Source organism: Mustela erminea, chromosome 12 (genome assembly GCF_009829155.1).
Source record: "Mustela erminea isolate mMusErm1 chromosome 12, mMusErm1.Pri, whole genome shotgun sequence".
Lineage (NCBI taxonomy): Eukaryota > Metazoa > Chordata > Mammalia > Carnivora > Mustelidae > Mustela > Mustela erminea.
The window spans coordinates 74,659,998-74,678,071 of record NC_045625.1 but is presented as its reverse complement, the minus strand read 5'-3'; the positions used below and the strand labels follow the sequence as shown (position 1 = coordinate 74,678,071).

The 18,074-nt window shown below is 41.8% G+C and overlaps 1 long non-coding RNA gene across 2 annotated transcripts in view; it reads left to right on the top strand.

Annotated features, from left to right (window-relative positions):
- LOC116570882 overlaps positions 1-14,698 on the top strand; it is an 86,261-nt gene extending 71,563 nt beyond the window's left edge. For both annotated transcript variants that reach the window (XR_004277592.1, XR_004277593.1), the window contains 2 exons: positions 11,294-11,447; positions 14,286-14,698. This is a non-coding gene — a long non-coding RNA (uncharacterized LOC116570882). The remainder of the gene's footprint in view (positions 1-11,293; positions 11,448-14,285) is intronic.
- Positions 14,699-18,074: the final 3,376 nt, after the last annotated feature.

Below are 18,074 nucleotides of genomic sequence, written 5' to 3'. Positions count from 1 at the left end.
TCCTGAGTGCTCAGAAGTTGTGGCAGTCTTGAAGAAGGTTGAGCTAAAGTTAATCAAAAGTTGTCTTCATGTGGGATCTGAGGCTCAGTTTGTGGCTCTTAGGATAGAGGAGGTTGTGCTGTGAATAACCAATAATGGATCCCATTTTTGTCTTACATTCTGCTGGACTGATGCTATTCTCTTCAGGCAGACTCTTAAAGGTAATAAGCCCATTAGCTACCCATTCTTTTGGCCCCAAATTACCACTTTCGTGTGTGTTGCATGTCCATGTGGGTACCACTGCATAAAGAAATTACTGCATTTGCTCCCGCCTGATAGATCTATTTAACCCACACCTACGAAGTTTAATGAAAATAAAATGAAGGTCCACATATATGTAAAAGAAGATCCAGATATACCAACCAGAGAAAGAACTGGAGCCAGAGGGAGAAATGTGGTGTTGGCTGAGCAGTGCAATCAGAGGGAAAGTATCCCTTGGCATGGGGTCCAGGGGGGAATGGTGAACGTTTCAGAGAAGGAAGCATTAGCCTGCCCTGACGGTAGGGGTAGAAGACAGAAAGACAGGAGCCCCGCCAGATATTTGTGAAGTAAAAGTTCCCCTTTCTTTAAAAACACAATAGCTTGTATAATTTTGTCCCATGCATCTGTTGCTCTCACCCCTTACTTTGTGCTGAAGAGCTCACTAGAGCATTCCGAGGAGCACTTCTCCCTCCCACCCCTGACACCTGCCACGGAACATGCTGCATTATTCATCGGTGAGCTAATGGCAGGTGATGAGATCTTTTCACGCTACATCCCTCTCTGTAGGTGTTTATCACTCTGCTCACCAGCAGCCCTGCTATTACCGAGGGGCCAGAAGAACCCTACACAGTCGCTTGCAAGGTAATGGGAAACGTGCTCAGCTTTTTGGGCTCACAAGTGCAGATGAAGGTTATCACCAGGGCAGCTGCGAAGCCCAGGGTGGGAGGAAGGTGGTCACTCTAGGCGAACAGCTTAATTTTGGAAATCCATACAAATCATGTCAGAGCCATGATAATCCATCTTCTTTAGCTCCCAGCCTTTCAGCAGTCACCGCGCTGTAATAATTTCCCCCGATTCACCTGTGATCTCTATAAATAACCGGAGTGAGGGAGGCAAGGAGAGGAGGAAAGAGATGAGTTTGGCTTAGTGTCTGATGAGCATGCCAGCGAGGAATTTATCTCTGTCTAGTAAGCAAGATGTGGTCTTCTCTGAGGGTGGGCGGGGTGTGGCCACGCACAGGAAGCTGGCAGGGGGACAGTCCTGTGACCCCGGCTCGGTGCTCGGGTGTCATTTGAAACCAGCCTGACAAGAGAGGTAGTGGTTCTACTGATTTATCTGAAAGCTGTGACAAAAAAATTATGGAGCAATACCATGTCAGCGTGTGGGAGGAATAAAAGAAAGGGGACTATTTTATCTTCAAGTCCTTAATTCCATGCGGGAGCACATGTTATCCGAGATTTCCTTGCCCTACCAAAGGTGCCATAATAGCCATAAATTGATTCTAACTTTTTTATTCCTTTTTTTGTCTGGTGAAGTTTGTTGTTGTTGTTAGGAATAACAGGACTTGGGGGTTAGCGTTCTGGATTACAGGGATGTTAAATAAAAGAAGCTGGGTATGAAAAAGGCATAATGGTCAAGAAAGCCCGGCAGACTTTTGTTCTCCCAGCGCACAGTGGCTGATGGCATAGTTCTTCCGGATGTGCTGTTTCTGAATGCAGGGGCTCCTGTTGGCTTCTCTCTTTCCCCTCACAGGCAGTGTGGTCTAGCAGAGGACAGAGGGGATGGATCTAAGGTGGGAAGGATTTGGGTTTTAGTCGTGGATCAACTATTGAGTAGCTGTGGGAATTTGAACTTTTTGAGCCTTGCTTTTATTATCTGTATAATGTATATAATAATAACAGGTCTAGGGTTACTATGAAAACTAAACAGCAACCATTTAATAAATCCTTAATGATGGCTAAACTCCTTCCAGTCATTGTCACTTAAAGTGAATATGTTTTTCCTCTTACACGGCCAAGGAAAAAGTTTTTAGATACATTGACTGATCTTTTTCCATGAGGTGAACAAGTGGAAACACTCGAATAAATGTTTCAGATTGACCCTTAGTTGGTGGGTTAGTGGTTAAAGAAACTGATAGACATCCATGCCATGGAATATTATTGAGCAATAAGGAGCAAACCGTTGATACACGCAACTTGGATCTATCCGCTGGAGAATTAGGCTGAGTGAAAAAAGCTGAGCCTGGAAGTTCACGTATTTTGTGTGTGAAGAAGATGCTGAATCAGTAGCAGGGAAAGCACTAGAGCGGATGGGCGCTGACAGACTGGTCACGAAAACTGGATCCCGCGCTTTCCTAGTTGTCTCATCTTGGATAAAAGCTCCTTATCCTTTCTGGGTCTTAGTGTTCTCAGGTGCATGTGGGGCCTAATCACATTTCTGTTATAGGTAGCTCTGGTCATTTAATGAGAGAGTATATGTAAGTACTATTATTAACTGATTGACCATGTAAGAATTTGGCATAAGAATTTATGCCAAATACCCCGTTCCTTAAAGACATTCAGTGAGGCTTATATAGTAGCTTCGTGAGTTTGCTGATTGTGTCTGAAAATAGTATTCTCCACAGAAATGGCCATCATGTCAACATCCACACTTGAAAGGAACTTCAGTAAAATTTCAGAATGCCCTATGAATGAGTTATGGAAAGAGCTCATTAATTGCTCTCTATATTATGATGTTCAAATGAATACTGGCCCTAGGAGCATGAATAAATCTTTAGTGTTGTGTGTCATCAGTTACACACTGGGTTGTAACAGCTCTTGGACCACCTGCATATTTACATGCTTGAGCAAGTGCTTACAGATGAAACAGGAGAGTGAGTATTATAGACTGTAGTTATTCACCCACAATTTCTGATGGTGAATTGTCCTCTTTCCATTCCTCTTGGTCTAGGTAGCTACTCTTTTCTACCTAGTGTGCTGGAAGGTGATTATGAGAGTCCAAGCTTCAAAGCCCACTATCAAATTTATATTTTAGCATTATAAAGTATGACATTTATAACACACACAAAAAATGCCCCACTATTTTCAAAGCTGCTGTGACCTCAGCAGGACGAGTACTTTCAGAGATGTGGAGAAGAGAGTAATCGAAGCGAGTGTTGTGGTGCTCTATGGACAGATGTGCGGTCGTATGAGCTCTGACTACAGGGCATCAAGCACTTGTGAGCAGAGGGCCAGCCAGGTAGAGCAGGAATTAGTAAGACAGGTACGGATCTGATTTTGTTCCCGATGCTTGCAGTAACCATCTGCGTATTTTTTGGGTAAGTCACATGATCTCTGAGCTTGTGACTTGTTAGCCCTAAAATGTGGAGGGTGTGGGATTCTGGAGACACAGAAATGGGGTTTAAATCCTTGCTCTTTTGAATCTCAGTGGCCTCAGATGTAGAATGGGGATGATAATAGGGTTGATTGCCCAAGATTTTATGAGGATTAAATGAAGTGGTGTTTTAAAATACTAGTAAAGTGCTACGTTTATAAAAAATGCACATTAAATGTAAACTATTATTTTTTTTTTCGAAGATTTTATTTATTTCTTTGACAGACAGAGATCACAAGTAGGCAGAGAGGCAGGCAGAGAGAGGAGGAAGCAGGCTCCACGCTGAGCAGAAAGCCCGATGGGAGGCTCGACCCCAGGACCATGGGATCATGACCTGAGCCGAAGGCAGAGGCTTTAACCCACTGAGCCACCCAGGCGCCCCAATGTAAACTATTATTTTAAGTGCCCTGTTGAATCATAGAGAAGAAAAATTCCCTGAACAGATCAATACTACGGAGGAAGTTGTTTCTGTGCCCTTAATCAGTTTTCTTCCCTCACCACATAGGCAGGATAAGGACTCCTGGAAAATGTTCCGACATTCCTAGAACCTATAAATATATCATGTTTCAAGGAAAAGGACTTTGCAGTTGTAATTAAGGGTAGAGACTTTAAGAGAAGATGATCCTGGATTATTCCCATGGGAAGGGACTAATTACATGGGCCTTTAAAAGCAGAGAACTTTCTCTGGCTGGAAGTTGGAGGTTCAGCAGAAGGAGAAGTTGGAGAGTTTCTAAGCATTAGAAGGGTTCGACGTGCTGTAGCTGACTCTGTGAGGAGGGCCTGAGTGCAAGGACTGTACAGTCCTTGCCTCTGGGAGCTAAGAGCAGCACCAGCTCTTGCGACTTCAGTACTAAAACCATCAGAACTTGAATGAGCTGGGAAGCAGATTCTTACCAGAACCTCCCGGTTAAAGCCCAGCGGCTGACACCTTAATTTTTGCCTTGTGAAATCTAGCTTAGAGAAACCGGTTGACCCAGCTCAAACTTCTGACCTATAGAATTATGAGCTAATAGATTTGGGTTGTTTTTATTCACCTATGTTTGTGGTTATTTGTTATGGCAGTGAAAGAAAACTAACATATTATCTGACCCCCTTAACATCTCCCTCCAGACTTGGCAGAAATTAGCTGCTATTTCAAGGAGGTTTCACAAGGATAACATTTCCCAGAGTGGAAAGGTCTATGTAGAGACTTACATATTACAGATAGGGGAAGCTTATCACTAGGCTATGGGCAAAATTTTATACACACACACATGTTTATACGTATACATATTATATATAAATGAGATGAGATTTGGGGAAATTAAAAATGGAAAACAGCATATAAACTATGGAACACTGTAAACATTAAAACTGTATGTTTTTATCCTCCTGCTTTAAGATGAAGAAACTAAAAGTCAAAAGTGAACTTGCCCAAGGTTAACTATCCAGCTACTTGTCCTAGACTAAGACCGGCCTACTAAATTCGTTTGATGTTCTCTTTTCATTCTACGTAGTGTTGACACCTAATGGATCCCAGTCACATGGTGGGGCATAGAATGGCAGATTACTGAGGGAGGTGACCAGGAATGGAAACTGTGTTTTCTTGTTCAGTGATGAATCTCAAAGACCAGCTTCTTTAAAAATAAGGTTTTACCTGTGAATATGCATAATGCTTAATTCACCCTACAGGTCAGGCTTATGCGTCTAGGATCCTCACATGGTTTTATTTCTCAAAGGTTCTGTTTTATGTGCAAGCTAGCATGGTCATAGGTAGATGGAAGTCATTGAAACATCAGATGAGGTATTAGGTTAGGTGACTGCCAAGATCATTTCCTGTCCTAGAATTGTTCAGAGCACTCAAGGCAGTGATTTATGTCTGCTTAGAAGGATGCCATCCAGACCTTGACCAGCGTTTGAAAACAATTTCCCAGCCAGCAACACAAAGAGATTATTCCATAAGTCGGCCATGTTTATGGTATATTGTCCATGAAATCACCAAGCAGACATGTCACTGCATCATAGAACCTTCACCCAGGTTCATATACACAAGGTGCTATTGCCTTATGAGGCATTTATGAGATGTATGATAGCAGTGGACAATAGAGGAGCTATTTTTCTCTTTGTAATGCTAAAAATATGGTTTTCTTTTTGGATGCTATTAAAATCCCAGTGGATGCATCTATGCCGTGATAGCGAGAGGGATTTTTTTCTTCTCTTGCTCCAGAATTGGTGATAGGGGCCCAGAGTTGAAGAGTGTCCAAGTACCACTTATTTAAATGGGGTCACCAAAAGACAGGGGGTAAACAGCTCTCGAGGGCTTAATCAGAGGAGGTACAATCTGCCCTTCTTATTCAGCCATCTCCCTACCCCAGGTTGATAAGAATAGGAGTGTATTTGGATGGATTTGTTTGCTATTACTGCCACAACAAAGTATCATGGACTGGGTGGTTCATGTAACAGAAAATTATTTTCTCACAGTTCTGGGGGCTTGAAGTCCAAGATCAGGGTGTTGACAGAGTTAGTTTTTTTCTGAGGTATCTTCCTGATTTGTAAATGGCTGTCTTCTCCCTGTTTCTTCACATTGCTTTTACCCTATAATTGTTTATGTCCAAATTTACTCTTGTAAAGATTTTATTTATTTATTTAGTGCACAAGTGAGTGGGGGCAGAGAGAGAGGGAGAAACCCAAGCAGACTCTGTGCTGAACATGCAGCCTGACACGGAACTGAATTCCACAACTCTGAGATCATGACCTGAGCCAAAATCAGGATTCAGATGCCCAACTGACTGAGCTACCCAGGCGCCCCAAATTTACTCTTCTTCTAAAAACCCCAGTCATATTGGATTTATGACCTCATTTTAACTAAATTACCTTTTTAAAGATCCTGTATCCAATTATGGTTACATTCCAACTTTCTACTATTGTTGGAGAGCTCAGTAGAGAACCATGATTGGTTAGCAGGGCTACGCATTAAGAAGTAGAGAGGTTAAAGGATGGATCAGTCAGTTATCCTTGGCCTGCCCAGGTGACATCTAGGCTTAAAGAGGGTATACCTGCCCAAGGAAGGACTTGAAGTAACCATTGCTCCTGAGGCTGCCCAAGAGTTATACGCATACCATACACAGACAGTGGTTCTCATCCAGGCCGAATCGGCCCTTTAGGGGACAAGTAGCAATTCTAGTTTAACAAATGGGAGGAGGGTGCTGCCATTGCATGTAGTGAGTAGAGGCCAGGAATGCTGTTAGACATCATGAAACAATGCACAGGGAGGCCCACACAGTAAGAATTACCCGTGTTCGTATGTCAGTAGGGTTATTGTTGAGAAGCCTGATGTACTTGGAGGCCAGAACATTGCCAGGGACCCCACACGTGCATGTGCTGCCATATCAGCAAGGACCATCACCATTACATAGAACCAGACTGGATGAGAGGGACAGCAGTGATGTCTCCTCATTACTGACAGGTGGCCAGTTACATGGGGTGTCTTTCCCCCCTTTATTTCTCTTTCTCAGACTTAACCACAAGGATCAAGGTAGAGGGGAGGGAAAGAAGTGATCCAGAAGTATACCATACTCTTCCATTCTGAATTCCAGGACATCATGGGGAAGAAAAAGTATAGAAGTGGATCATGCTTTCCTCTTCACAGTCGGCTACTTGAGCCACTGGTCCAGTCTGTGATATAAGAAGTTGTTAGCTGTTGAATTGGATATGAGATTGAAACATTAACTGGACTGGGTATTTATTTATTATTTTTTAGACTGGTTTTTAGAAAGTACCTAGAAACCTATGGGATTTGCCTCAAACTTCCTTAAGTAATGGGGCAGGGAAACTCAATAATATTAAATTTGGAAATAGTGATGAAATAAAACCGTTTCTTGGTTTTATCCCCAGTGACTTGAAACTCTTTAATAGGAGGAAGCCTGTCATGTAAACTTGGCCTGTAACTGTCTCTGAGCTAGCACTCATGCCATTCAAGAGCTTGCCTTGTAATGTCACCAAAGGATGGTAAGTTCCATAGAAGAGAAGCAGTTGTTTGCTCAGCTCAATATTCTAAGATTTACAAGCCCTAAGTAAGGTGATGATTTTCCAATAGAAATGCAATTATCTTACTTATTCATATGGCTGTGTGAAATAGAGGGAAGAGTATTTTGGAGTGAGGACATCTAGGTTCAAACCTCAGTTTAGATACTTACTGTGCAGAGAGTGGGATTTTTGCTTAAGCAGTTGCAAAACTTCTGTTTGAGTCCAGTTTTTTCATGTGCATGGTGGATAAATCTCATTTAGAATGTTATTTATAAGGTTTGCTTAGAGTTTACTGGGGGGTGGGGTTTAACTTCTTATTATTCTTCATTTAGCAAAAGTTTTCATAGTTGTAATGCAGTGGTAGCTACTATTTACAGAGCACTTTTCTGTATGATTTTATTTATATAAATTTCAAAGCTGAACAAAACTAGTCTATGGTGGTAAAATTTGTGCATGTCATTTTTCTTTGGCTGGGTGGGGTCATGAGGAAGTGGCTTCTGGTCATTTTTAAATTTTCTGATCTGCGCGGTGGTCCTTTTTTAATGAAAGTATAGTTGATATACAATATTAGGTTCAGGTGTACAACAGAGTGATTTGACAATTACATAGTTATGCACGTAGGTAGCATCTGTCACCATACAAAGTTATTTCGATATTGACTATATTTCTAATGCTGTACTTTTTATCCCAGTGACTTATTTGTTTTATAACTGGAGGCTTGTACTTCTTAATATCCTTTGTCTATTTCTAAAATGTGTGATATTCTTTTTGAGTACTGTTGAGTACTGGATAGGAAATGCAGTCTTAATTTAACTTACAGCCAAGAGACTCATAAAATATTTTTGAGGGGAAAAAAAAGTTTTGTTCTCTTTCTTTGAGGAAAAAAAGTTTGAGATTTTAATAGAAAAGATAGTGACTGCAATCATTTTTGAGGTCATTTCACAGATTATTTTAGAAGAAACTATGACATCGGAAATTATTTTTCCCCCACCTCCTCTTTCTTCCTGCCTCCTTTGGGCTCTTTATTTCTAAGTGACATAATCGTCACCCATGGGAGAATAGTATTTTGCCTGTCTGCCCTGGTACTATAGTAGGGCAGTCATTTGAGGAGTGATGACTCACTAAAATTGGAGACTTAATTTATTATCTCATTGTGAGGGTGAGGAACATTATAGAAGAAAGTCTCGAAAGGTGATTTGATGATGGAAGGGGAGGACGTCTTGTCTCCCTTTAATTTTATAAGAGGTCTTTTGGCAACCGCTGCGCCCTCTGCTGGAAGCCCATCAGAGCTCCCACAGAAGCCCTAATGGTGGAAAATTAGTTTTTAGGAACCTTTTATTTTTTTTTTCAAATGGAATGATCAAGCAGAAAAGAAAATCCCTCTTTTCCTGTCCAGAGGATCAGGAATGTACCATGAGGAGGGGAAGGTGGAACAACATGAGGGCTCTGCGTTGTTAAGTAGTCGCTTTAGTTGTGTGCCTGAACGCAGTATTTACAAAGGTAATTTTTGGTAACCAACCTCACAGAAGAGTGGTACATCAGACTTTTTCTCAGATTGATCAAGGATCACATTGCATACCTTTTATGTGCAAGGAATTGGGCATATAGAATTATTAAAACAGAGTTCTTAACTTTGGGATCTTATCCTCTGGATAAAAAACAGGTAGGAAAAATAGACATACCTACTGGTTTGGATAATAGTTGTTATAATGGAGGCGTGAACATGTTGTAAATAAATGGGTGGAGAAAAGTATGAAAAAATTATAACGTTATATCTAATTCCATTTATGTAAAATATGTGTATAGTTATGACCCTGCTTATATAAAAAACTAAAATACTTAAAATACTTTGAAATGTTACAAAAATCTAGAAGTAATAGGTTTTTAAAATTGGTTAATTGTAGGATTCAAAGATACATTTTAAAATTTGATGTTCAAGGGGCACCAGGGTGGCTCTTTTGGTTAAGCCTCTGACTCTTGATTTCGGCTCAGGTCATGATCTCCGGTCATGGGATCGAGCCTCTTGTAGGGCTCTGTGCTCAGTGATGAGTTTGCTTGAGATTCTCTTTCCCCCTTTCCTTCTGCCCCTCCCAATGTCCATGCGCCCGTGCTCTTTCTCTCTCTCTCTCTAATAAATAAATCTTAAAAACGTACTGATTTATAAGAATAAAACTTTTTTTTGGTATTTTTAAGATGTGCTCATTACAAAAAGAGAGAGAGAGAGAGACGTAGTATGTAAAGATGTAAAGAAGAAAGTGAAAAACCACCAGTAATCCATTTTCTGAGTGTGAAAACATGGATGAGCTGGCCTGTATCCTTTGAGGCTTTTTCCTGAGCATATATCCAGCCGTATCAACATATCTGAGATTATACTGTGCTTTTTCATTTAAGATTTCCCTTTGTCCTTGTTACTATATTTTATTTATATTTAAAGGAAATGTCCAAGGTATACATGTTTATTTTCTGGCTTTACTGAGGTTTAATTGACATAAAATTGTACATATTTAAGGTGTACAACAGATGATTTGATATGTGTACTGTTCACTAGGCTTTTGTAAGCTTAGAGGTGTTTGAAAGGAAAAGTATAATTTTTTTCTACTTATTCTTCCTCAGCATCTTTCATTCCGCCAAAGCGACCACTTGTGTACAGTACTCTTTTTAGTTCCTGTCTTGATTAGTTTCATAATACTATGCTTATATCCCAGTTTGTTTCATAATGCTATGCTTATGTCCTGTCTCTCCCTTCTCTTCCTTCTCCTGCCTTTCTGCTTCCCAATTTCTGGCAATACTTCTTTTAGTCATAGTGAAACATTTACCTTCCTTTCTGAAACCATAATTATTATGAGCTTTGTCTTTAGCTTTTACTGCAGGCCGGAAGCCAATAAATATCATTTGTTTTAATGGCCATCTACATATTATTCACTGCAAATTCAAATAAAGGCGTGGGATTGCATTTCCTTCTTTTTATGCCCAGTGTTAGGACATTTTTGCCATTTGAAAAAGAATGTTCCTAATGTCAGAGTCAAATGGATTCACTTTTATTACAATTTTGTCATATTTTAGCATGACTCATATTTAAACAATGGTTTTTTCTGGTAGCTCTTCTGTCTTTCCTGTTCTCATTTTTAAGTTGACTTTTTATAAGTGGATCTATGCTTTATTGCATTTTTTGTTTTTGCCCAGTAGCTGTTAAATTAATGGGGTTTGCTGTGTTCTCAAAATCACCTGGCCTCATTTTTACCACACACAATACTTTCTTCCTCTGGAGAAGAAATTCCTGCTATATGAGGGCTGGTCACTCTTTGTTTTTTTCTTGTTTGTTTGTTTATTTTAAAAAAATTTATTTATTTATTTGAGAGAGAGCAAAAGTGAAAGAGATCATAGAGGGAGAGGGAGAAGCAGACTCCCGGCTGAGCAGAGAGCCGGATGTGGGCCTTGGTCCCAGGACCTGAGACCATGACCTGAGATGAAGGCAGACGCCGAACAGACAGAGCCACCCAGGTGCCCCACGGTCACTCTTTGAATCCGCTTACAGCATCAACTCTTGTTAGCCCCTGGATGTGTCTTGCACTTTTGGGGGCAGCTTTTCTTGGAATTCTCTGTCTCCTCTGTTTTGGTTTTAACTTTATTTTTTTGTCTGTGATACACACTCAAATGTCAAACTCACAAATGGTGCTTGGTTCATTGCTAGTCTGTGTCCATGCACATCCAAACACACTTTTTTTTTTTTTTTTAAATCTTACTTCTTCCTTGTTTTTTTGTATGACTATAGAATTTCACATTCAGAATCTTGTAGAACTTTGAATATGTCTTTAACTTATAACATGTAGGGCTGCTGATGAGAATTCTGATGCCAGCCTGATGCGATCCTGTATGTACTTAACTTGTTTTCTAGATGAACCATCATGTGGTCTTCTGGAAGCTGTTTGAAAGCAAGAGCAGTTGCCCTGGAGAGAGAGAATGGTGTCCGAAAACAGGGGAGAGATAATGGTGTCTGAAACAGGCCCGGAAGAGTGAAATGGGGGAGTTGTGATAGACACAGCCTGAAGGTAGGATCTTTATGACTCAGTGGGTCTCCTTTTGAAACTTGGCTTCACTTGTCAATGTCTCAGCAAGGCCTAGCTGGAGGTTTTCATTCTTCATGCATTCGTGGGAATTAATGAGTGGTGGTTGGTGGGAATTAGTTGGTTGGTGGCATTGGTACCTATCATTCACTGAAGGGTGGTATAGCTGAATGGAAGGGTATAAAATATCCAGCCTGTGTTTTAAAGACTCTAGTTCCTTCAGAGGTAAAATACAATTGACACAAGCCTATGTCTTTCCCTAGTAGTTTACATTTTGAATTCTGTTACGTTGTTTGTTTTTGTCACTAAGGAGCCAGAAGGTAACCGCAAGGTGCAGTTCAAGTTGGCATTGTTGTTATTGTTTTTGTATTGTTATTATTATAAAATGGATGTCTCCCTTTGTTTGTAAGGAACATGACATGTGTTCTCTTGTCAATTGTAAATTGTGGTTTTGGAAATGTTATGGTAAGCCACACTGGGAGGATGGGTTCTATAGAAAGGCTGGACGTGTTCTGTAGTACCTCTCTCCTTATCCAGACGAATTGTGAGCATCTTTAGTCTCTACCAGGTCTGGACAGCTCCTTGTTCGATTGCAACTTTTTCCCAGGGCCTAGAGATAGAGCTTCTGAAGGTGGTAGATCGGTATAAGGTAACATTAAAGAGGCAAAATGGAGAGCAAGTATGGTTTAGGTGTTCGAGAGAAGACATTGGAGTAACAATTTCTTATCTATTAAAATCTTTCTATGGAGCTTTGTGACATAAATACATCTTTCTACTGAGAAGGGGCATAAAAGCTCTCTTTTTTTGTGTGTAACTAGGAAAATAATAGCCCCTATCAGGAGGACAGTTTGAGGATATCTCCTACTGACACTGATTCTGCTGTGTTCTAAAATATTTATCGAAAGAGATTAGAATCATCAATAATTGTTACTTGATGGAGGTTTGTGGAAATATGCTCTTGCAAGCTCTGAGAACCATGTGGTTCTGTTCAGAACAAATAATGAAGGTCAAAAGCACCATTGATGCTTACTTTGCCACAGTGCATTAAAAATAATATTCTTTGTCTGAAAGCTGCTGAACCTGATACACCACTTTGAATCCTTCCAGTGCATTAGTGGGGTAGGACATAGGATGGTGACTGTATGTGTGGATGACCTTTGTGCTTAGAATTAGGGGATGGCAATAGGCAGAGTAACTTCAGTTACCACATTCTAGAATTAGAGATCTATAGAAGGCTGTCAGAATCAGGAAGCTGAAATAAGCTGGTTGTGCGTGAGAGGGACTTTTATCTGAAAAGATACCTTTTCTTCTGTCTTCTTGGTGGCAAGTTAGGGTCCACGGGGAGGGAGATAAGCAAGGGACAGGAGGAGAACAATGGTGCAGTGACTTCGGCTTCCCTTCACAAAGCACTCAACTCATCCGGCTGTTTTCTCAGCCAAGGAGGTTAGGCTGGACAGACCTCCATATTTGCTGATCTTTATCCATTACTTTTATATGCTCCTTACTCTCTATACAATTTGTCTTTTTTCTCTCCTTTCCTCCATTTCAGCCTCTTTGTCCGCCTCCTCGTTCTTTCTCTTCATTCTTTCATAGCTGTTTGGTCATTCGTTCATTCAGCGAGCAGCCCAGGAAGACCCATTCTCTGTGTAAAAGCACTATGTGATACGGTGGGCACGGAAGTGGGTAGCCTATGTTTCTAATCTTAAAGGACCTCACAGCCTGGTCAGTGGGGTTTAGAAGAAAATATCTAGAAGTTACCTTTGTGCTTTGGGTTATCTTGATGCTTTGGGAGTAGGGTCCTTCTTCAGGGGTATGGATTCCCCTGCCGCGTGTGCTGCAGAAATATGCAGAGAAAAGGGAAGTAGTTAACTCTGTGGGCCTAGTGTTCATTGTGTAGACTCTGGTCCCGGGCTTCCTTTTTGGAAAACTCCTACTTCAAGGCTATTGTTAAAAAGTCATTTCGTGGTCAGTGTTCTCCCATATTCTTTGGGTTCATTACTGTCACTACTTAAAGAGGGCAGCTAGGCTCAATGCACAAACTGAGAGAAGAGAATAAGTGGTTACAGAATTCCAGTTCTGATTTTTTGCAGCTTTTCTCAGTTATCCTTTTAGAAAGTGCAAGACGGATCCTTCCCCTCAAAGCTTTCTGGATCTCTCCTATTGAAAAAAGACATCCACTTCTGACACTTGAACAACAAAAAAAGTGTCATTTGGTGGCAAGGGACTCTTTGTTCCCTATTCCTGGATCCTTCCAGGCACTGTGGGTTGCAAAGCTTCGTTGGAGTTGCCGGGAAGATCCCCGAGGCCGTGGCTCGGTGGGCGCCGTGTGGGGCTCCGTGGCATTCAGCAGAGTGCCTGCTGACAGTCCCGTTCATCATGCCGGCTCTCTCCAGAGCACAAGCAGAAAGGCACCTCATGTTCACTTCAGAACCACAGAATCTTCCTGCAGATCTCTTCTGACGTGACTGCGACAGCAAAATAATTTTCAAAATGTTGTACGACCCCAGGCACCTCTAAAATAGCTTCACTTGTCACTTCCGTAGCCTCACATCAGAATTAGACTAATATCAAGGGGATGGCAGCGGCACATTAGCCTGTCGAGCAGGAGGATCTGAACTCCTGGGGAATGTAGCGTGGTCTAGAGCTAGAAACTATAGAGGAAAGTGCATTTAGCTAAGCGACGTAATGCCCGCTAGGTTCGTGTGGACTGAGCACTGGGAGACCCTTGGGAAGGGGTCAGAATCTGATAGTCCTGATTTGCATTGCGCTTTACAGTTGATCATACATCGCCAAATACACCCTTTCCTTTTATTTTCATCACAGACTTTTAAGTGTTAAGGGGGAATATTGTCTCCACATCAAAGAAACTGCCTCCAACAAGTTCAAGACCTGTTCAGGCCCAGTTGGAACTGTCTGTGCTCTGAGAGGTGACTTTCGCTCACCATTGCCTCCTGACCACCTAACATATGGTCTGCTAAGTTGTTGAAACTTAAGTAGTTGCTGAACAGCTGACGCAGTGACAAGCTGGAGCTTAAACCCAGGACCTTTTATCTCAAGGTGCAGTGTCGCTTGCCTTCCTGACCGAGGAAAAAACAAGTTAAAAGCCCAGCTTTGCTGTGGACCTGACCATTGAAACTTCGCTCCAAAGCAGTTAGGGGTCCTAATGGCTACCCTGGGCTTGGAGAGCTGGGTATTGAGTAAGGTTGAATAGGCCGGTAGGTGAGATTCAGGGACTAAAAATGAGCTTGGGGGCGCCTGGGTGGCTCAGTGGGTTAAAGCTTCTGCCTTCTGCTCAAGTCATGATCCCAGGGTCCTGGGATCGAGCCTGCTTCCCGCTCTCTCTCTGCTGTCTCTCTGCCTACTTGTGATCTCTGTGTGTCAAATAAATAAATAAAATCTTTAAAAAAAATTGGGCTTGGGTGCTAGAGAGACAGGCAATCAGGGAGGAAAATCCATGTCCACAGCCCAAGGACTCTGACTCAGGTCAGCCAGTCTATAAGGCTGGGGTTTTTAGGCCACATCTCCCCATTCTACATATGAGGAACTTGAGGCAGGAGAAGCGTTTTGGCTAAAGTCACTTTGGGTTGAAGATTACTTTACTCTAAAGCACAAGCTCTCATTCACGACACTTTCTGCCTCCATGGGACACAGTGTTCACCGCAGTTATGTGGGGATCAGCGAAGTGAAATCAATCCATCTTGTGAGTCTTGTTCAATATCTACTAGGGAGGTAGATGTGTGAGTAACAGCACAGTGTATGGTTGATGCCATGATCAGGGAGAGAGGAGCATGCAGTAGGGCTTCATGGGGCTGGGACTCGTCGGGGTTGGGGTGTGTGTGTGTGGGGGGGGAGTAGGGTTGCAACACAGAGGGGGTGTAGCCTGAGCAAGGGTGGAAAGAGAAGCTTGCCTTTGGAGTGGTTGGAATGACCCCTCCCAGAAGATCCCCAAGGTCTGGTGCCATCCCATGCTGGGGTTTGAACTTGGCTATGAAGTATAGGAAAAGCCACTGGAGAAGTCTCTGAGGGAGTTTCTTTGAATAAAGGTACATTGTAGAAAGATGCTGTTTGCGATTTCTTAGAAGTGTTTGCCATTTTTGAAGGGACTCTGAAACTCCCCGTTTTACAGAACCACTGGATTTTAGAAATATTTCTAAATAAGAATTTGCAGTGCCTGAAGAGAGATTTAAATGCATATTACATGGATGTAAATGAAAGAGGGCAACCCATGTAATTAATGTGGCTGATGATCTGCACGTTAGGGCATTCTCTCTACCCCCAAGGGCAGGGTCTGTAGCCCGTCTTACACCTTTCCGGCTTTCAAAACCCGGCAGGATATCACATACGTCGCAAGGCCATTAACAGTATATTTGTCTACAGTAGGGAAGAAGACTTCTGATCCATGTAAATATCCCTTATTGATTTAAAAAATTCAGCCTGACAAAGTATAAAGTAGATATTTAAAATGTGCATAGTGCATGAAATTACCTCACATTACTAGCAAATGCATGCCTTGTAGCAATTATGTCACTTACGCTTGCACTAATTAAGTGTTGATGTGTGAGCAGTAAGTTGCAATGATGTCGTTAACTAATGTACATAAATATTCCCTTTAAACTGTAATTGCACTTTGCCACAACGTAAAAGAAGGCAAGCTCAATTTAGGAATTATGTGGGACTGTTCTTTGAGAAAATGTTAACGAACTCTGGAAAGGGAGGGTTTGGTTCCAGAGTGCTGTTTCAGTTATAAGAGGGGGAAGAAGAAATGGGGAGGGGAGAAGGAAGTGTCACTTACAAATCTGCCGAGAACACTTAGGTATTCTCTTTTTTGAGACGTGGGTGAGGTCCAGGCACGCACGCAGCCTTAGCTGCGCCCACTGAGGTTTCAAGCTGCAGGGGCCAATCGGACTTACTGCACACGTTGTCCCCAGCAGAGAGACCCGCCACTGCATTTCTGTCACCAGAACCTAGCTGATCTTTGGGAAATTTGTGGTCGCGTACCCATTTCCTTTAGTGAAGACTTGCGACGCCCAGCAATGATGTGATTTTATGTTGAACTCTAAAAACTGCAAACTCTCATTGTTCGCCCCAGAAACCAAGGCCCGGCCAGGTAGCAGGAGAGGGGATGTGTCAGCCTGAGTTGCTTCAGCAACCAGAGTTCAGACAGGATGGCGAAGCTTCTGTGGGTTGGGGTCAGAGAGCTCAGAATTCGCTCACCAGTTCTTGGAGCCCCCGGGGGCACACATTATTCTCATTTTGTGGCTGCTAATGACCCCCCTCTGAAAATAGTAAGGTTAGTTTCTAAAAATACTCCTCTCTCTGCCAAGAACAAAAGAAAGACTAGTGCCCCTAACAGAGCTTAAAACGAAGTTTGTTGACATGCTAAGAAGGAAACCAGCAAAGGGGGGGGACAAAGGCCTGGTATAATTATTAGCGACAGCATCTGGGGTAACAGCAGTGAGCAGACAAGCCTCAGTTAGGCTGCCCAGCCCTAGCCCCTGGTGGGGCCTGAGTGTGAAGTGCGTGGTGAAGAGTTTGAGCTATTTTCACTTTATTTTGGCCTCCAATTTGAGAGTTTAACTTGTCAGTTGAGGTTTTAACCTGTGGTGAAATGAGAGGCCATTTTCATGCTATTTGTACTTGAAGTTTCTTAATTCATAGAATTTTAAATGACATATACTCTAAACTTACTATAATATTATCAGTGGCCAAAAAAGATTACTTATAGGTGAAATCACTCTTCTGGCATGTATTTCTAGTACCTGAATGACTTCATTTCCTTGAATGGGCCATATTACACTGGAATCAGTCAGGAGAGACTGTGTTTTACTAGAATTACACACAACTCTATACTCTGTGGCTTAAAAACAACAAAGATTTATTTCTGCTTCATGTTTCATGTTCATCACGTATCATTAGACGATTCTGTTCACCGTAATCATTTAGGGGTCTGGTCTGATAGAACAGCCAGGCTTCATGGCTGAAGGAAAAGAGGGCTCTAGAGGGTATCATAGGGGTTATTGAATGTTCTACAAGTGGCATCTCTTATTGGCATCCCCCTTCCCTGCTTGACCTCCCCCCCCCCAACAAACACAAGAGAGTGAGTAAGTGTAATCCCACCATTTGCCGGAGGGGAGAGAATTAGGTATTTTTGGCAAACAGGTCCCATGATGTTTACTTTTCTTACACTGAATTTCAGATGTGAACAAAACATTCCTTGAGTAGCTTCTGTAAGACCCTCACTGTGCTAATGCTTCTTCATGCTATCTTCACCTTCAGCAAAGAGGATGAAAGGGAGGACCCTTAGAATCAAACCACTTTGTTACCAGCTGGCTAACACAGACACCGGCTGGGTTCCTATTGGCCACACGCACTGTAAATGAAATGTCATTGCCAAGCACAGAGGATGAATTTCGTAGTCGCTTTCTTTGCACAGTTTGGAGTTTTGCATTGAATTTTTTTAAATTAAAAGATACTGTATTAGAAAGATAGCTTGAATGAAATTATAAAGAGGAAAAATAAAAAAATGCCAGCAGTAAAATCTCTTAAAGAATTCAAATGACTAAAAAATTATTAAATTGTTGCTGGAAGTCTATATCGAAGATTTATTTGAGG